The following is a 22,093-nucleotide window of genomic DNA, read 5'->3' as shown; positions in this document are numbered from 1 at the left end:
ATAACAGTAGAAGACAACAAATCTAGGCCAAGCTTATCTTGTTAAAAGACTGCACAAGTTTTGTTTCTGTTATTAATGGGAGTTATTGAAACATGTTGTATATTAAACTCCAAAATATGTACAATTATAATTGTTTCTGTTTGTGCCTTGTTAATTTGTTAATCCCTTCATCTAAAGAATCAAATAAAGGAATTTTGTATTCTGGTAATGCAAGCTGCAGCAGAAACTTCTTACTGCTTGGTTTTGATGAAGGATGTTACGGAGTTGAGTACAGAAGATAAAGGAATCAGCAGCAAGCTCAAAATATATAAAAAAAGATAAATCTGGAATAAGGAAGCAGATTTTGAATCCTTATTGGAGTCTTATTTTCCAGAATTGGTTCATCAAACCATTAAAGGATGTTAAGGTTGTTAACGTCTGTTACACGTCTGTTAAATAGAGGTTTATCTGTTAACAGAAGTTCAAGTTCTGTCAGTTCACTTAAGCCAAACCGAGCCATTTTATTATACAGTTGCAAATTTGTAGAACAAACTTCAGAGATTCAAGAACAGGGGTTTTGTTACTCGTAGCTACAGAGTTCATCAAATCTGGGCTTTTTATTAACGGTTTGATGATGGTCATCAAGTCACACGGATTGCTAGTGTGGACTCATTTTGAGCATATAAAAACAAGTCATGATCAGTTTGTTATCAAGCTAAATGTTAATAAAAATTTCAGTTCTGGAAAATTCTGTTTTCTCCCAAACTTTCTGTTTGTTCCTTTGGAAAGTTTACTACTTTTTGGAATTTTCTTCGTTTGATCCTATAATTCTTACAAAAAAACTCCTTCCAAAAAGCATTTTAGCTAAAATGCGCCTCTTTGATTAAGTATTTGTAAAGGAAGAGGAATGTTTGAATAAGGTCAAAGATATGATTTGTCCCTTAATACCCATTCTGTTTTGCTCTTTAAAAAACAACAATATCCTCTACCTCACTTCACATAAATATTCAAATTGACAGAAGAAAAAATATATATGCAAATAAAGTAATTAAGAAAGAACGAACATTTATAAATAAAGTAAATGACCTGAGTATTTTGGCCGGGAAGAAATACTTTGTGTGGCTGAGTAGAGAGCAAGATCTTCTCCTCTTGTTGCTTCCCCGAGTGCCGCACAAACAGGTGATGTAATTATGAATTCACACTTTTGTTCTCTCTCAATCACTCTTGCACACACTTATAACAATAGATATGGTTAATATGGAAAATATAGTCAAAGAAATCCTAAATCAATCATTGAAATGGCCGACACTTTCTTGTAAAACATGTATATTCCAAAACTCATATAAAAGTTCATAATATAATCAATTATAAACATGTTAAATACTCATGGAATATTGCGGAAGTAATTTACAAACCTCCATCCATAGCAATTGTTGTTTTAGTCTTCTTGCTTCTATCACTTCTAAATACAGAGTCTTCCACTGACTGCAATTTTCCAGAGCGATGATTTTTGGGAATCAAACGAATCAATTGCATCAAATGGGGACTTGTAAACTCTCCCTTTATAAATATAGTTGTCTTTCCATCAAAGACAACTGTCCAGGAGAAACAACCACATGTAACTGCTCAGTAGTTACCCATTTACTTTATATTAAAAATGTAGGACCAATCCAATTAAAGAATTCTAATAAAATTAAAATTCTAACATTCTTCCACTTGGTCCAAACTTTTATTATATTATCCACAACATAGGAGTTGTATATTATGTATGTTAAATCATAAAAATAAAAATTACATGAATCATAGTTCTAAGTCCCTTTTAAACAAGTTTACTGTGCAATTTTTCTCTTTCTAAACAACCGCTTAAATGTGGAATATTACTTTATAACAAACCTCAAATGTTTGTTCCAGGTCCTCTAGAATGTTTATTTGTCTCCAACCAAAATGTATACAACTTAAAAGAGAAAAAAAAAACTAAATTACAAAGTTTCAAAGAATGAAAGTATTACTTCTCATTGTGACAAAGGGGGACGTAGTCCCATTTAAACTACATGATCCTTGAATGTCTTTGGTGGCATGCCTTTTGTTAGAGGATCAACAATCATCTTCTTGGTATGTATGTGTTCAATGATCACTTCTTTGGCTTTAATGTGCTCCCTTATTGCTAAGTACTTAATGTCGATGTGTTTACTTCGACTTCCATTGTTATTATTCTTAGCAAAGAATACAGCACCTTAATTGTCACAATACAACCTTATTGGCCTAGAGATAGACTCAACAGCTCCAAGCGTAGAAATGAAACCTCTCAATCAAATACCCTGTGTAGTGGCCTCAAAATAGGAAACAAACTCAGCTTCCATGGTAGAAGTGGCAACCAAAGATTGTTTGGCACTTCTCCAAGATATAGCACCTCCGGCTAGCATAAAAACATATCCAGAAGTTGATTTCCAAGAATCAACACAGCCAGAAAAGTTTGAGTCTGAATATCTGATGACTTTTAAAATGTCGGATCGTCTATAAGTAAGCATGAAAGCTTTAGTTCCTTGAAGATATCTCATGACCTTCTTTTTAGCTCTCCAATGATCCAAACCTGGATTACTTTGATATCTTCCTAACATACCAACTGCAAAAGCAATGTTAGGTCTAGTACAGACTTGAGCATACATTAGGCTTCCAATAGCTGAAGCATCAGAAATAATATTCATTTGTTCCTTTTCAATCTCAAGTGTAGGACATTGGTTCAGATTGAATCTATCACCCTTAACAATGGGTGCAACACTAGGTGAACAATCCTTCATCCTAAATCTCTTAAAAATTTTATTAATATCGGCTTCCTGAGATAGTCCTAAAACATGTTGAGACCTATCCCTATGAATCTTAATGCCAATGACATAAGACGCCTCGCCCATATCCTTCATACTAAAATGTTGAGAGAGAAATTGTTTCACCTCATGCAGCAAACCCAAATCATTGGTTGCAAGTAGAATATCATCTACATATAACACAAGAAAGATGATTTTACTCACACTGACCTTGTCGTATATACACTGATCCATGACATTCTCTACAAAACCAAATGAAGAGATAATAGTGTGAAATCTTAAATACCACTATTGGGAGGCTTGTTTAAGTCCATAAATAGACTTCTTAAGCTTGTAAAACAAATGCTCACCATCACTTAAAGTGAACCCATAAGGTTGTTTCCTATAAACCTCTTCCTCCAAATCTCCATTGAGGAAAGTTGTTTTCACATCCATTTGATGTAAATCTAAATCGAAATGGGCAACTAATGCCATTATGATGCAGAAGGAATCCTTTTTAGAAACTAGAGAAAACGTTTCTTTATAATCTATCCCTTCCCTTTGCGTGAACCCCTTGGCAACAAGCCTAGCCTTGTATCTCTCAATGTTGCCTAATGAATCCCTTTTGGTTTTAAATACCCATTTACAACCAATAGGTTTCTTTCCAGTANAATTTTAAAACATTCAACTAAGTACAATTTCTACTACCAATTCCACCACAGTCCTAGTTTCTTCTGTCATTTGGAATTGGTAGTAGAAATTAAATTTGGCAGAAATTTAATTTCTACTACCAATTCCACCTACACATCAAAACACAATAAAGTCAACAGTGGAAAGGGAAAAGTGATCAATCCATACAAAAATAACAAATAGATATTGTATCGCACCCGAAAAAATCCAGAAAAATGTTTATTTGATCATTTCTCAAAAAATGTGTTTTTGCCTTCATATAAAGTAATAGAGTAATACTATGTTTACAATCTCTTCTCACAACCAGACATGACAACTCACGATTGGTTAACTGTAATTTTATTAGATGGGATCTATTGCGAGCTAACCAATTGCGAGTTGTTATGTCAAGGTTGTGAGAGAAAAGTTGTGAGAAGAGTTTGTCCCTCCATCTAATAAGTTAGCTTTTTGGGTGTGAAACTCCTAGCCTGTCACAAGTGGTATCAGGGCAAACCCTATTCGTCTTTCTGTGCCCAGCTAGGTGCCCACGCAAAAGGGTGTCCACATATGATTGTGGGTCCACCTGATGGTGAGGTGGACAGGTAGGTAACAGGGTCCCACCTATGATAGGAGCATCACAGGATTGGGTGGGGGAAAATGTCACATATCCCATAGTGGAAGGGAAATTGGGGGGTCTTGGGCTTATAAAGAAGGGAGTCCCCCCAACTAATAGGTTAGACTTTTGGGTGTGAAACTCTTAGCTCATGTCATATGGCACAACCAATCTTCACGGTGAAGTTCAACCATCACTTAGTCACCATAAATCAAATCATCTCTTACCACCGGTTTAGATATAGGGTTTTCTAGTTTTTAGGGTTCCAAAATGTAAGATAGGGAAGAGAAGTGTGAAAGAGATAAGGAAAAAAAGTAGTTTTAATTTATAAAATTTATAAAATATAGAAGTATACTGAATTCTCTAGGGAAAGAAGTCATTTTCCATTATTATACAACAAAAAATATATCAATGTCATGGCCAAGGGTGGTATCCAAATATTTTTTGTTAGAATCTGGATATGGAGAGGCAAGAGAGGTAGCTGGACTACCGAAGTATGTCGAGAGGAAAAGGCCAGAGAAGCAAGAGAAGCAACTTGGTTGTTGAGTATGCTGAGAGAGAAGAAGAACAAAGATAACAGGAAGAAATATTTGTGTGTTTGATATATTCTTCATGTACAATTTACATTAATTTATACAAGAGGAAATGTGACTTGTAAGGAATGAAATAAAAGAAACAATTACATAATCAATACATAGAAGGCAATGTTATATTTTCAGCTAATCATACTTTAATTAGACCATATCAAACCTCCATTAATTGCGCATATCTTCACTCTAATGTCAACACTACCCCTTAAGCTCATGGTTTATAAATGTCATAAACTCTGAGCTTGCTAACATATATGAATGTTTTCTGTGACATAACAATTTTGTGAAGATATCTATTGGTTGATCTGCGGTATGGATGTGCTCTGTTTTGATCATACCTTCTTGTATCTTATCTCTGACAAAGTGGCAATCAATATCTATATGCTTCATTTTTTCATGAAAAATTGGATTAGTTGCAATGTCATTTGCTACCTTGTTGTCACACTATAGTCTAACCGGTATTTCTACTTGTATATTTAGATCCTTTAACAAACCAAGAATCCATGTGATCTCACACATGGTTTTGGCCATGTCTTTATACGCTGCTTCTTTTGATGAGAGCGATACTATGGTTTGTATCTTTGTTTACCATGAGATAAGGGACTCTCCAAGCTTGACGCAGAAACTAGTGAGGGATCTTCTTGTCGTTGGACATGAACCCCAATCTGAGTCATAGTATGCTATGATGCTTAGGTCTCCTTTCCTTGCACTACAAGAAATATATTATATTGTGGCAAAATTAATTTTGTCAAATGTTATTTTGTCACGAGTAATATAGGTATTATGACAAAATAAAGAAATATCACATTAAGTATGACAAAGAGAATATATAGTGACTAAAAAGAATATGGTCATAATATTTTATCACAATAAAGAAACCCATAATAAATGTAGTGAAAAAAAACATTTTTATGATAATATTTCGTCACAAATTTTTGGCGCCAAATTTTGGCGTCTAGGTAAATTGTTTATTGTGACAGACATATTTTGTCATCAAATATTTTAATCACTATATTTAGTTATACATGTTATAACTACAAATTATTTTGTCACAAAAGAATTTATTTATTATTACAAAAAAAAAAAATTTGCCATAATATATGCTAAAATAGAGGTATTAATGACAAAATGTTTTTTGTCAAAATTTAAACACTGAGATAAATTGTTTATCATGACAAACATATTTGTCATAAAAAACTTTAATCAGTATATATAGTAATACATGCTATAATTACAAATTAATTTGTCACAAAAGAATTATTTATCATTGCAAAAAAAAAAAAAAAAATTATCATTTGAAAATGTTAAAATAGAGGTATTAATGACAAAATATTTGAGTCAAATTAAACGTGATATATTGTGACAAAAATTTGTTAAAAAACATAATTAATACACGTACAAGTATTTGTCATTCCTTTCAAGTTTTTAGTAATAACATATATGTCATTAAAAAAAAAAAACTCATTAATGCATAGGATTGGGTACGAGGTCAAGGGCTAGGTAATTTGGTCGGGATCGGGAGATGATCAAGGGCAGGTCAGGTTTTGCTATATCTAGCTAGATCAAAGAAACCTGTTCTAAAACAAATTACCAACAGATCGGCAATAAAAAAAAAAATCTGTTTGTAAAATCGTAGCAACACATTTCAATCCATTGTAAATATTTGTCCCCAAATTTTAATTCCTAATCTGTTGTTAAAATGTTACTTTTATTTTTATTTTTTATTTTTAAAAATTAAAAAAATGGACTTTCCGAAAGTGTTACCGTAGACTATCTATGGTAACACTTGATGTTAAAATAGTATGGTAAAAATTTTCTTCAACTTTTTATAACACATTATATATCAATAGTAACTCTTTTTTTTTTAAATGTCATTAATATATATTACAATAACATTTTTAAAGTGTTACAATAGCCCAATAATATAATAGCTTTTTTATAATGTTACCATATAATCAAAATAAAATAACATTTTAAAAATATTATCATATACCCAATTATGCAGAATTAGTTACTAATAAACCAAATATATTTTAGGGTATGATTGAGATATTTTTGTATCTATATGTAAAATGGATGGGTATTAAGGCTTTGAGTTTATAACTCATTTTAACTATTAAATATTGGATATTTTTCACGATTTTAAGAGGGTGTTTAAAAGTTTTTGTTTTTGAAAATCGTTCGGATATTTTGCTTTCACTTTTAATCTAAATTTTGGTAGTTAATTGATAATTAGTTTGAGAAATCTAGAAATGGAGCCAAGTAAACAACATTGATCAAGCCCAATAAGAGGAAGAGCCTTTGCTTAACAAATGGGCTGATTTATTATTTATTAATATAAAAGGCACCAAAAATTAAGAGCAAAATTTGGTCTCAAAAGAATTAAAGAATATATACTTAATAGAATTGATTTAAAAGTAGTTGTTTGGTGGGGTCAAGTTCACATGTGCATATCTTTTCAAGTTTTAATTTATGGGGATTTAAAATTTATAGATATTAAATCTAAAGACAATCCCAACTCTATGAATAAACCAAACTGATTGAGCTTATAATGAGTGATACTATTCCTTTTAAATTAACATCTTTAATTAATTGCACTAGTAATACAATCCTTCAAAACTTCTCTAAAATGGTTAACATCATTAAACACTTGTCTTACCTCAAAATTAATCTTTTCATCAACCCCATACTTAAACTCATTATGCTTCATATGCCTACTCATTCTACTTACTACATCATCATCCCCACTAGACCTTGATCCTATGATATCCTCACTATTATATTCACAATTAGACATCATGCCTCTATTTTCAGCCCCTTCCTCATCACCATTACCATCGCCACTTATAGTCCCATCACCATCTACATTAGTCTCACCATTTCCACTCACATCATCATCATTAGATGCATCACTCCAATGGAATTCATCCTCACAACACTCTTCTTGGGGATTTTTTGATTACTCATCTACATAATCCAAGTTCTGTCTAGGTTCTGGCAAAGGTAGTAAGGGTTGAATTCTCTATACAGGTAAAACCTCAACAATCAACTTAATGTCTACTACCCCTTTCAACCCAGACTGCTGCAAAAGAAATGCTACATCTTCATCAGTAGTTAATAAATATTTCTCCCCAAAATCAAGTAACCTAGCTTCTACTCTAAACCTCTCGTCAGGATAAAGTAATACTTCCACATTCTTCTCAGCAACACATATCTTCATGTCCTTAATCAACACAATATAACTAAATTCATCAGGGTCTACATTTCGAATTTGGCAATCAATTCCAAATAATTTAAACTTAAAATTGAACTTTTTTGGCTTCGTCCTACAAAGCACAAATATACAATGAATTAGATAACATCCTATAGTGCACCAAACAATTATAAACATATTCCAGCCAACTTCACAAATAAATTTTACAGTGAAAATTTTATAAATTTTTAAACAAAGAATCAAAACCCACCAACAGACACAATTAGGAAATATATTTTTGCTTATAAATGATTGATTTTGCCTTTAATGAAGGTGATGCATGAGAAACTAATATGTGACATGAGCCATTATTACTTGTAGACCAAAAGTTAATTGTTTGACTACGCATTTGGCTGATTATATAAATATAAACACTTTAATTTGAATAAAACTCTCTCTTTGGTGTTATTAGAATATAATAAGAGTTAACTCTACTAAAGAATTTGATTTACAACAGGGGATTACAAAGAGATTATGTGGGAGCCCCAAAACACTTTTTTTGTCATTTTTGACAAAAAGACCACGTCTTTTAAGTCAAGACAATTCATTAACCAAAACAAGATATGCAACAAAAATAAAAATGCTCAAACATCAGATACCAGATTGATAAAATAAAAAATGCTAAAGGAGTTGAAAGACAAGTAAATTAAACCTCCACAAGCAAAGACGATCTCAATTTTCAACCAATGGTACTACAAACTTAAATGTTTCAATTTCATAATAATTAAAATAACACAAGAACATTGTTATCCAAGAAAATAATATATATCAACACCATAGCTTCTTATTGTGGTCTCTGCTAACTCCACATTCTTATCATTGTTGAAACAAATTCTATGACTCTTTAAGATCGATTAGATACTGATAAAATATTCCACAAATGCAGTGTCTTTGTTTCAATTTAATGCAAGATGCGTCTTTCCCATTATCTATCAATAAATCTTATATATAATTAATTTGAACACTAGAGGTCCCAACTTCAATATTCCCTATCCAAAAGACTAAATGGTTTAAAATGTTGCATCAAAAATTTCACAGGACCTTCAAAGTGAAGATTCTCATCAACACAAAAGGCACCAATGGCAATGCAAAATCTGAAATTTGTTAAGCAAAACTGGGACAGAAGTTGAACAATTGCCTCACAAACTAATAGACGCTATAAGAATCCATATTTTGCACCAAAAAGGACTCCACTCTAGAACGTAATCTTTTTTTGTTCCTTCTAAAAAGCTCTATAATTTAACCACTAAGAACCAAACAAAAAACACACAACAATTTTGTTTTAAACTAAGACAAAAAAAATAAAAATAAAAAAAAATAAAAAAAAGATTACCCATGGCTTTCGGTTCAGTCATCGTCGTCATTATTTTTCTCTCACTCGTTGTTGTAGCCAATCGTCGCTCACCCTTTCAAACCTTTTTTTGTCCGTCGTCGTCCTTAGTCACCAACCTTAAGTCCCCCAATCCCTTCAGTTTCAAGAACAGGAAGAACACAAAATTAGCTTTTTGTTAGTCCACGAAATTGTCATGCATTCAAACCACTACCATGATCACTCTATCTCAGGCCAAGAAGACACCAAAATAGAAGGCAACTAAGTTTGGAAAAGAAGCCAATACGTACCATGAGCAGAAGAAAGGAATATGACGGAAGAGAGGGAGAAAACACTTCAATTTTAAAGAGCAGAGAGAGTTACAATAGAACTCTAGGTCAGTCATTTCAATTTCAGAGAGCAGAGAGAGAGTTACAATAGAACTTTGGGTCTGTCGTTTTAGTTTCAGAGAGTAGAGAGAGATTTTTTTATATGTTTTTAATATAGAAATATGTAGAAAATAAAATTGTATATAGTGAATTAATCTAAGGATTATTATGTATATATAGCATATTTTATTTCATTATATGTTTTATATAATAAAATATATAAAGTTTTATATAGAAAATAAACCGATATCTAAAGTTTTTTATGTTCTTTATAATTTAGTACCCTCCACAGCCCGACATTTTAAATATTACTAGTCTAGTCAGAGAATAGTGTAACACTTTAAGTTACTCTAATACTGTTAGGTTATTTTTTAATAGAAGATGTCAGGCGTTAGCAATCCACAGCAAGAGGAAGACAAGAAGCCCAACAATCAATCGGCTCACATAAATCTCAAAGTCAAAGGCCAGGTTTCCTTCATTTTTTTCCTTTTTTTTTTTGGGAAAAAATTGGCTTTAATTTCAAAACAAATCGTTATTTTTAGGGTTTTGTTTTTATTTGTGTTTTTTGTTCTATCAATTCATTATTTTGTACCTTTGCTTCAGGATTTCTCATAATAATGGTTATTATATAAGGGTTTGTTGTATTTGGTTTAAAAATTGGATTTTTACTATTGTGAACAGTTGAGGTTTGGTTTTTCTGGGTTAATATGTGTAGAAATTTGTATATCTGGGTTTGAGTTTTGTTTTGGCTTCAAGTAATGTTTGTTTGGGGCCTATATTTGAATGATGGTGTAGTTTTATTTTGTATAGTGGGTTTGTTTTTGCTTTGAGAAATCGAGTAGAAAGACCCATATCAACATCAAGTTCGTCTCTTTGCTTGTTAACTTGAAGAAGATGAAAGAGATGAACAGTTCCTCAAATTAAGCTCAAGGACCTCGCCAAAATGGGTCCTGCTTTCTGCGTTGGCATTGGCTGCGGCATTGGTGTTAGCATTGGTCTTGTTGGAGGTACACAAACGAGCAAAATAAACACAACCCTTGATGGATTCTTTTGAATTAGTGAGCTTTGTTTGGTTTAACCGTTAAAGTTGTGATTTTTAGAGAATTCTCTTGATGGGTTGTGGTGCTTTTGTTTAAATTTTTTGATATTATTGTTTGATTAATTCGACACATTTTATCACTTATTGTCTTGTTTGAAGCAAAATCCTTGAGCTTCGTTATGTTTTAGAGTTAAAGTTGTTTTAAGAGAATTCTCTTGATGGGTTGTTTCTTTTTTGTTTGGGAAATTGTTTGATTAATTCGTTACAATTGATCAGTTTATATCTTGGTTAAAACAAAATCCTTACGCTTTGTTTGGTGTTATAATTAAAGCTATCTTTTTTAGGGAATTAGGTTTGTGTTCATTTTTTATTTATTTACCTGTTTCGTCAATTCATTCCACTTTACCTCTTCGTGGCTTCTTCGAAGCAAAACCCTTGCTTGGTTCCTTCCAATTCGTGAGCTTTGTTGGTTTTAGTATTAAAGTTATTATCTTTAGAGAATTCTCTTGATGGGTTGTCTTCATTATGTTGAATTTTTTATATTCTTTTTTGTTTAATTCATTGCATTTCATCACTTCATGTCTTATCTGAAGCAAAACGCTTGTTAGGTTCCTTTCATTTTGTGAGCTTTGTTTGGTTTTATTATTAACGTCTTTATATTTGGAAAATTTTCTTGATGGGCTTTGTTCATTTTGTTGAAAGTTTTTTATTTTGTTGTTTGATTAATTCACTGCACTTGACCATTTCATGTCTTGTTTGAAGCAAAAAACTTGCTAGTTTCGTTCATTTTGTAAGCTTTGTTTGGTATTATCATTAAGTTGTTATTTTTAGAGAAATGCCTTAATGGTTTGTCTTCATTCTTTTGAAATTTATTGATATTATAATTTGATTAATTCTTTCCACGTGACAACTTCATGTCTTGTTTTAACCAAAACCCTTGCTGGACTTGTTTCATTTTGTGTGCTTTGTTTAGTATTATCATTAAAGTTGCTTATTAGACAGTTCCTTTGATGGGTATTGGGTTGTGTTTATTTTTTTGAAAGGTTTTGATATTTGTTGTCTTATTAATCTTGTATGCACTCTGAAGAACATGGTAAAGGAAATTATATGCACAATATAATCTACACCTTACAAAGTTACTATTGTTTTGATAACTCGGACTGTTTGCTGAATGCCAAATTTATAAAATTAAATGTAAAACTTTTAATGAAATTGAATTTCTAAACATGATATACTTTCAGTATTTCTTATTTCTCTTTTCTATATATTTTAATTTAAAATTTTCTGTTTTTTCTTCTAATTTGGTGTTTGGTAAATTGTTATTATAGTGTGTTTATGTGTGTTAGTTGCAAATGTAAATTGGGAAGGGGAAGATTTAATCTTCTGAGGCATATTTCATTAATTCTTGAACCTTGAGCAAAAATAGTATAGGACCCTTTTGATCTCTTTCCCCCTTAGCATTTCTTTAGTGTTTTTTTCTTTGAATCGAATTAGTTCTTTGGAAATCTTGATTGGTTGCCATGTTGATCAATAGAGCAAGGATGCATTTCCTTTTACTTTGTTGACTAGTATGGGTCTAACACTTTTTCAAGTTTCAATGTAATTAATTAAATGTAGTTTTACTTTTTTATTGTGTGGCCAGTGGCTTATGGTCCAACTTTGACTGCGAATATGGCATTTGTAAGAGCGGTTTCACAGACTGGGATGTCTCTTTCTACCATTGAGCATAGACCACGGGCTTTAACTGGTGATTAGCCATATATATATACTATGGAGACTATACAACAACAAGGTTTTATATTCAGCGCCATTAGAGGTAACAAAATCCCTGATATGAGCTTGATATTTTGCATGTACTAACTTATTGAATGTACACCAATTGAAGCCAAATTACATTTCATACTTGCTCATGTTCTGCCACCCAATTTCTCCTATTGTTATACCTATATAGTTCATCTTAAACTGGATTATTTTTGCAATTTCCTGCTCTAAAAGATATTAATAATTGGAACAGGGTTGTGCCTGATGGTCCTTAAGATACCTGATGATCTTCCAATCACCATGAAGCTGGTGTTGAAGGACAAGGCTGTTTCCAAGACTGGTCGTCACTAGCATGCGTCACCTTGAGAGCAAATATAGCAACTGTTTCATGGATGGGGGTGTCTCCAACAATAGTTGTTTATATTAAAGGTGTGGTTTTCCCTCTGATGCATTTTTAAGGGAGAATGATCTGATGGCCTATGTACATATGGGAATTGAAGATGATTTTTGTTGGTAGATTTTCTTTTTTGAATGATTGGAAAATATTAATTATTGTTCATAGTTAATTTTCCAATCATTTGGGTATTGTATATGACGTAAAGTGGTATTATATATGATGTAAAGAATTATGGATGCAATTACCTCCATTCTGCTTCCTTTTACTAACCCTTCATCTGTGTTTTGTTTTTCTTTTTTTTTTTTTTGGTTTTTTGTTTTTTTTCTCTGTTTCAGTATTATATATGATGTAAAGTATAGATATGAATAGTTTTATCATTATTGAGATGACAAACAATATTTGTCATGCCTATATTATTTTGACAAAATAAATTTGTCATGTAAAAGTATTTGTCATGCTATTAAAATTTTTACAAAATTGTTTCCGTCACTGTACAAAATTTGATAAATAATATTGTCATATAAACAAATATGTGACAAACTAAATGTTGCCACAATAAAGTTAATGACAAATAAATTTTTGTCGCTATTAAAATTATGAGCAAATAATTTAGTCAGTATTTACAATTTTGACAAAATCAATTTTGTCATAATATGTTATTTTCTCACCATAAAGTTTATCATTTAGTCTTTAAATATAAATCAATTGTGACAAAATATTATTTGTAGTGATAAAAAATGTCTTCTATTGTTACAAATAATTTATCACAATAAACTGGTTTAAAGTGACAAATTATTATTGTCACAATAAATATTTAGGCTATGGTGACCAAACGCTCTTTCGTCACTATACACTTAAGAGTACGAGCTTAATGTGACCAACTTGGTGACTAATATAATTCATCACATTAGCGAAATAGTCACAATTTTAATATTTCTAGTGACAAATTATTTTGTTGCGATAAGCCGAAATTCTTGTAGTGTCTCTAGGACTAAGTCTTTGATTTGAGCACTCCCACTGACCACCTCATTTTCAGGAAATTTGGCATTTCTTGATTCAACAATTCTACTGGAATGGTTCGGACAATAAAACTTATATCCCTTGGATTTTTCTGCATATCCAATAAAATATGCACTAATAGTCCTAAGATCTAACTTTTGTTCTTGTGGATTATAAACTCTAACTTCAACTGGGCAACCCTAGATGCGTAAATGACTTAAACTTGGTTTCCAACCTTTCCATAACTCAAATGGCGTTTTAGGAACCGCCTTAGTTGAAACTTGATTTAATATATACACTGCAATTTTGAGAGCTTCAATCCACAAAGAATGAGGAAGTTTGGAGTTACTCAGCATACTCCGTACCATATCCATTAATGTTCTATTTCTCTGTTTTGCTACACCATTCTAAGATGGTGTGCCAGACAAGGTTTATTGAGCCATAATACCTTACTCTTGAAGAAATTTAGCAAATGGACCAAGTGATTGTCCTATACCAGTGTATCTACCATAATATTCACCACCTCTATCAGATTTCACGATCTTAATTTGTTTTCCACATTGTTTCTCTACTTCTGCTTTATATATTTTGAAAGCATCCAATGTTTCATCCTTCTGATAAAGCAAATAGAGATACATATATTGTGAGTGATCATCAATAAAGGTGATGAAATATTTCTTACCACTAGAGCTCATGTCAGGGCAACAAATATCTATATGTATTATCTCTAAAAGTTCAGAACTCTTCCTGGCATCCTTCTTGGATTTATTAGTCTGCTTTCCCTTAATGCAGTCTACACAAGTATCAAAGTCAGTAAAGTCAAGAGTTTCAAGAACTCCAACATTTACCAACCTTTTAATCATATCAATGGAGATGTGTCCTAATCTCTTATGCCATAAAAAAGAAGAGTTTTTCATTCATAACAGTACTTTTAATACCAGTACTAGCATGTGAAGTCATAAGACTATAAGGAACAACATCACTTAAATGAATTTTAAACATACCATCAACCATAGTACCATTTCCAACAATAGATGAGTTCTTAATTAAATTAAAAGAACTACCATAAAAGTTGAAAGAGTATCCACAAGGTAAAAGTTTAGAAACTAAAATTAAATTCTTAGAAAAATCTAGGAATATAAAAGGTTCGTTCCAAATCCAAAATATAATTAGTGCTTAAAATAAGCCTAAATGTTCCAACAGCTTCAACACATAAAGGCATCCTGTTTCTCGAATAGATGTTGCATTCACTTCTCAACGGTTTCCTTTGATCCAGAAAACCTTTTATGGTATTAGAAACATGGATTGTAGAACTAGAATCAATCCACCAATCATTATGTGAAACACAAATCATATTAGATTCATAACACACAAAAGATGTGAGGTTACCTTTCTTGTCAAGCCAGACCTTTCTTTTAGGACAATCCTTCTTCATGTGTCCCTTCTTTTTATAGAAGAAACACTTGACGTTGTCCTTATTTCCTTTGCTCGTAACCTCATGCAGCTTGCCATTTCCCTTCCACTTCTTATTCTTGTTTGAAGTGTACTTGACATTTCCTATCACCAGATGTGCAGTTTCATTCACTTCATGAAGTAGTCTCTCCTCCTCTTGAACACACATGGTCAAAAGCTCATTGATTGACCATTTATCCTTTTGTGTGTTATAAGATATCTTGAAAGGAGTATAATGAGACGAAAGAGAATTCAAGACATAATGCACCAGGAAATCATCATTACTCACCATCTAAAGGGATCTCAATTGAGCAACGATGTCCCTCATTTTCATAATGTGCTTGATAATCCATAAATTATACAGTTTTTATTTGATCTTTTTGTCGGATTTCAGGTACTTTCCAGTGCATTTTGACCTGAATTGTTGCTTAATTCTTTACTTTTCGTGTTTCAGGTTAAAATGGACATTTTGAGCAAATAAGGACAAAATTGGATATAGTTTTGACTCAGAAATTAGCGGATCTCAGAAGATAGGAGAGTTCCGGAGTAGGATAAAGCACGATGAAGCTTGTTCCCAAAGAAGAACGCCGAGAATCAAAGAATCGAACGAAGAAGCAAGCAGAGTGGCAGTTCTGTAATTTCAGAACTTTTCAAGAAGCTTCGCCGCGGCGAAGTAAACCAGGGACGAATGTGTCTGCTTCATTCTTCGCCGCGGCGACAGTCAATTTTTCCAGTTTTGTTAAACGCACAATTTCGTTTTGTGCATGTTTTGGCTGGGTTATTTGGACTAAGTATAAAAGAAAAACTTAACCTTTTGCCAAAGGGTCTTCAGCTTTTTAGGTTTAGCCGCTTTTACAATTTTCTTAGAGTAAAACTTTGAGCTTTTCGGATTGTTAAAGGGAGAAGATTCGGATTTTGACTAGAAGATTCATCTTTTGGGGAGATTTCTTATCTTTCATCTCAGTTTCATTATGCTGAACTTGTGTATTTCTATTTTTCGTTTTTGTATTGTAGATTTAGCTATGAACTAATCTTTTATGGGTTAGGGTTTTGATTGTAGTTTGAATTTTAATGGGTTAAGTGTTTGATTGTTTTATTTTCATATGAATCTGCATGGGTTGTGTGTTACTCTGAATTTTTAATGCTTTATATGATGAACATGATGAGATTGAGAAATAATTCATGTTAGGCTTCTTGGGTAAACACCATTATAGTATTGGATGCTAGAGATAGATTCAAGAATTAATGAAATCATTTTAGAATTCTTTTGCTTAATGAGTTTGGAATTATTAATCTTTATTTTGTTCGGTGTGGAAGGTTAATAAGGATGAATAGGAAAACATAGCCCGAGAGGATATGTTTAACACATTAGCGAGTTCGATTTACAACCATTGCATATGAATGTGAATTTAGTGTAATTTTTAGGTTTAACCCATAAAATCCAAATGAAGTCAAAACCCTACCCGTTTTGCTTGAATTGATATTCCGTGTTTTTATATTGCTTTCTTAATTAAGTTTTAATTCTTAGTCTAAAATTCATTGTCTTTTTAATTAAAATTTGCTCCTACCAATCCAAAGAATTCGATTGCTTCAACTAGGTAACATTAGGAAACTTAGTGCTTTGCTAACAATCCTCGTGGGAACGATATCCTACTCATCATTTTATTACTTGAGCGACTAGTATACTTGCTACATTTTTGCATGTTGTAAGAAACACGTATCAGTGCTCATGAACTCCTTTAATACCGTTGAGCTTCATGGATTCAATCTACTCATTAGGTTGCTACATAATGTCTTGCCTGATGTTTCAAACTAAGCATGAATTGCATCCATTAGATCCTTGACATTTTCACACTTTGGTATTGACCCACGAATACTACTCGTAATGTGAGATTTGATAAACATCATGCTTAAACGGTTGGATCGTTTCCACCGTTCATACAAAGCAATCTCAGCCTGAGAACTAGTATCCGTAAGTGTAGATGGCTCTTCCTTACGAAAAGCATAGTCAAGATCAATGCACCCTAAATGAAGAAGGACAACCTCCCTCCAGGATTTGTAGTTATCACCATTTAAATAAGGAACCTTATCCTCAACCATCATCAAAGTTTGATCAACTATAGGTATATCAACAGATATGCTTACTAAATAAATTATGAGGCACAAACCATCAACAACAATTATAAGTTTACCAATGTAAAATAAATAATAAATCATAAATGAATCGACATATCATAAAATCTTCTTGTGGGTAAAGACATTACATATTATAATTCATTATCCTTTAATGATGAAACTAGAAATTATTAATATTTCATAATACCTGTGGGCTAATTAAGAAATAAGAATAATTTCTATTTCATCCCTAATTAATCATGAAAATATAACATTCCTTGTGGGTAAAATGATTATATTAATATGATTAACTACAAAACGGTGTTATTAACTTTAATATGATCATAATTAATATTACTTAATGCATATATTATCATAACTTAGATGATGTGGCTACTCTAAATATTAATCAAATATATACGGTCATATAATATCATATAGTATTATTGCATGTAATACAACATAACATAAATCAAGACAAGAACAATACATTATTTATGTATAACAGACTAATACATGACATAAAAACCATCATACACGTTGTCACCGATTCCCACACGCCTTCGTGACAAGACCACGTGCAACCACGTGACTCCACACATCGTCACGCGCAGCCATGTAACTCCACGCATCGTCACGTGACTCCACATGCTGTCATGTGCCTTAACGACCTTACCACGCTCCTGCACGTGCCTAAACACACATCCCCCATGTGCCTGATGCAAGCAAGCACACCTTCACATTCTCACATGTGCCATAAGTCAACATGGGTCGGTTTGACCTGTTTGACCAAGTTGGGTTGACCTTTTACCCAGTTTGTTCTATTTGACCCGGTTTGAGGGTCGGGTTGACCAATTCGGTTTCTGGGCTAGTGTAACCAAGTCATTTTGACCCGTTTTGACCTTTGACTTTGTCCAGGTCAATTTGACCCGTTTTATCCTTGACCTGGTCGATTTGACTCGTTGATCCGGTTTGACTGGGTCTTCTTTACCCATTAATCACTTTGTGGTATTTGATGACAAAGTTTATTAAACATTTCAACTACTACATCACTGTCGCCCAGAGAATTTTTAATAATTTCCTTCTTAATGAGCAGATTCATATCATCTACAGTAAATTCAGTAGATTAACTTAACTACATATGTAGGTTTACGATGGATAATGACACTGCTCCAAGTCATCACATTTCGAATCAAACTTTCTATGTCGTCTTTCATTTCAATGCGTGGGATTTGGAGTGTGAGCATTGGAAAGATCATAGGTCCTCTGTCTCTTCTTGTTAAGTTTATTTCAACAAACATATAGTCAAAAGACGCCTAAGATTCACTCCTAAATCTTGCAACTTGACTGCATTAGGTAAGTCTTCCATGATGGCTCTTTCTGAATTCACTATTGAATAAATTTCCACTTCAAAATGTCCTGGGTCCAATAGTGGCTCACTTTCCTCCTTAACTTGTGGATCGCCCGCGATGGTTGTTGGCTGAATTTCCACTTGAGCTTGTAATTCTTCCGTGATAGTGGGATGGATTTCCTCTTGAGCTTGTAAATATTCGGTGATGGTGGGATGGGTTTCCTCTTGATATTGTAAATCTTCCGCGATGGTGGAATGGATGTTCACTTGAGATTGAAAATCTTCCGTGATGGTTATGAGTTTAATTTCCGCTTCAGCACGCAAATCTTCAGTGACGGTTGTTCGATCAATCTCCTCTTCAGAATGTAATGTCATTGTGTGGTTTTCTTCTTCAGTAAGTAAATCTTTCCTGATGTCTATTGAGTGAAAGTTCTCTTGAGACTGTAAACCTTGCGTGGTGGCTCCGTTTGTTTTGGTTATCGGCTGAGTTTCCACTAAAGCAAGTCTATACAAATCGGTGAAGTGTTTTATCTCTCTTCTGTTTTGCGAGCAACGGAGGTGAAAAAAGGTACAAGAAAGTGCACGGAAGGGAGGAAATAACTCTCCATCTCGGTCACTGGTGGAGGCTTCGTTTGGGTTAATGGTGGAGACTGATCCATTTGAGTTTCTGGTGGAGGCTGTTGTTGTTGTCGTGTAGGATCCGACGGAGGCTACATCTTGGGTGGTGGAGGCAAAGACCGAGTTATATAATTCCTCAAGCACAAAATATGGAAGTTGATTTTCAAGTAATAGTAAGTCCCGTCTTATAGCTAATAGTCGTAACTTATTTAGCAAAAAATCAACTTCGTTGTTACGATATCTCAAGAAGAGCTCGAACATTGAACACAGCATCGGTTAAAATCATTTCCACAAACTCATCACTCGGTAACTCTAAGGGTTCTGCATAATAACGGCAGATTTCTTGTTTTCGGTTTTCCACAAAGGTCTTGAGTTTCTCCCATTTATCCCAATCAAATCGTTGAATAAATTTCTTTTTATACCTTCTTTTCTCCTTATCCATGCAAACTAAATTTTCTTTACCACGATGAAAGGGACCAACTGAAATTAATTGAGGAGTGTAAGCTTCCTCATTTATTTTCCGAAGATTTTCAGGGACCCTGGAAATGCCACACTCAGGTGCAGGCTCAAAGAATTCCTTCTTTTCAATTAGCGATTCCCCTCTAATAGAAGTATTAGCCGCCGTATTTATTTCCATCACCAGGTTAATTACTACCTGATATCATAATCATAAGTTAACGTATAATCAATTATAAAAAGATGAAAAATGTTTACATAGAACAATTTTACCACATCATCTGTTGACATGGTGAAATTGTAAAATACCACGGTGACATATAGAGTTAGTATTTATAATCATCCGTGATAGTGGTGGTTATTGATAAATCATACAAAGTAGTTATTGATCAATTATTGTTAATAGATAGATGAAAAAGAATATTTGACATATAATGCAACACATTATAGCAAACAATATCTTATATTAATAAATATTACTAATCCCCGAGTATTCAAGGTTTGTAACACTCGGAAGAATGTTACCAAGTATGCATTTAATTAAATTTATTATAAACCAAAACATGATAATATTATCTTTATATTATACATGTAAGCTGCCATGATAAATAAATGTGTTCTAAAATTTCTTGAAAGAACCCAGAATACTAGAATTCTCCAAACAAACCAACACAAACCAAGACAGTTTCAAGTTTGATCAAACCTTGAATCCAAAACAAACAATTTTTTCTTCATCATCACAGAAACCCAGAACACAAGTAAAAAAACCCTGGGCTTCACGATTTAAACTGAGAAAGTTTTCTTTATCATCCTAAATACACAAACTTTTCTTCATCACCAAAAAATAACTTTCAAAATCAACAAGAAAAGAGAAAGAAAGAGGCAGCCGGCAGCCAGCCACTTTTTTGGTTTTGTTAAGAGGAAAAAAGAGAGAGGGAAAAGAGAAAAGAAAAGAGAGGGAAGAGAGAGGCTGCTCGGCTGCCGACGGTTGAAAAGAGAGAGAAGAGAAAGAGAGGCGCCCGGCAGTAGAAAAAAGAAGAAGAAAGAGAACAAAAAAATTAATTTTTTTTTTTTTTAACTTAGAAAGACCATAGCGTTGTTTACTTCAGTTTACTTTTGTTAACATCGTTTTAACGTCAAGGTTATTTAGTACTTTTCAAAAATCTTGGTTCTCCAAACTTCAACCTAGATTTCTCACTTAAACACAATTTCAACGTTGAAAAACTACTTTTGATATGTGCCACATTACACGCACCAGAGCAGTCCACGAAGTGTAGTGGCAAGATGGAAGACTTGGTCTAATTTGTTTGTTAGTCATTGTTTGTTGAGTCTGTTACGTGGGTGCTATTCTTTGTCCTGTTTTTCAGCATTTTCTATTCTTTAGCATTGTTGTTATTTTCCCTACAAGTTGTATGGCTATATATAGCCTGAGTGAGTTCAATAAAGATATGCAGTTTATTCTCAAACAGTCCCTTCCTTCTATTCCTTTCTTATTATAAATTCCTCCGTATCAGAGGTATCAAAGCCACGTTTTGACCATGGACACTCGCAGCAAAACAAATGCAGAATTCCGCAACGAAGTCAACAAAACATCAGCACGGCATGAATCAAGCTTTGATTAGGTGAACGCTGCCTTACAAGTGGTGTTAACTGAACTTCAAGCTCTTCGAACCTCACATACCTCAAACACTAGCTCTTCTGAAACCAACTCATTAGCATGTGAAGAATCCTCACATCCACATACTTCTCGTCCTAATCCCAGCAATGACCACCATCACCAACACCTCAAATTGTCCTTTCCTAAGTTTAATGGAGATGACCCCCACAGGCTGGATTTACAAGGCAGAACAATACTTTGATTTCAAAAATGTGGAACCAGACCAACAGTTTAGCTAGCCTCCTTCCATTTAGAAGGCATCGCTCTACAATGGCACAGATGGTTGACGAAATTTCGTGGACCACTCACATGGGATGAATTTACCATAGCTGTACAACTTCAATTTGGTCCAACCGACTATGAGGACCCGTCGGAAGCTCTAACTCGCCTCAAACAAACCACAACCATGGCTGCTTATCAAGAAGCTTTCGAAAAACTCTCCCACCGAGTTGATGGCCTATCGAAAATTTTCTAATTGGTTGTTTTATAGCAGGACTTCGAGATGAAATTCGCATCAACGTAAAAATCAAACAACCCAAAACCTTGCCAGATATGATATGAGCGGCTCGACTAATTGAGGAACAAAACCAGCTGCAAAGGAGACCAGTCCAGCAAATTCGTTCCCAACCAGCCTTAGTGACACCA

General features: G+C 33.3%; 1 long non-coding RNA gene across 2 annotated transcripts; it reads left to right on the top strand.

Moving 5' to 3' along the window:
* Positions 1 to 10,080: 10,080 nt before the first annotated feature.
* LOC116130448 lies at positions 10,081 to 13,069 on the top strand. 2 transcript variants are annotated; one of them, XR_004128053.1, is made up of 3 exons: positions 10,081 to 10,661; positions 12,285 to 12,458; positions 12,657 to 13,069. It is a non-coding gene; the product is annotated as an uncharacterized LOC116130448 (long non-coding RNA). The 2 variants fall into 2 exon arrangements; XR_004128052.1 differs by having other exon boundaries at positions 10,083 to 10,610.
* Positions 13,070 to 22,093: the final 9,024 nt, after the last annotated feature.

The sequence above is a fragment of the Pistacia vera genome, unplaced genomic scaffold, assembly GCF_008641045.1.
Source record: "Pistacia vera cultivar Batoury unplaced genomic scaffold, PisVer_v2 Contig220, whole genome shotgun sequence".
NCBI classification, from domain to species: Eukaryota; Viridiplantae; Streptophyta; class Magnoliopsida; order Sapindales; family Anacardiaceae; genus Pistacia; species Pistacia vera.
The sequence above is the reverse complement of the archived record's forward strand: the minus strand, read 5'-3'. Positions and strand labels throughout refer to the sequence as shown.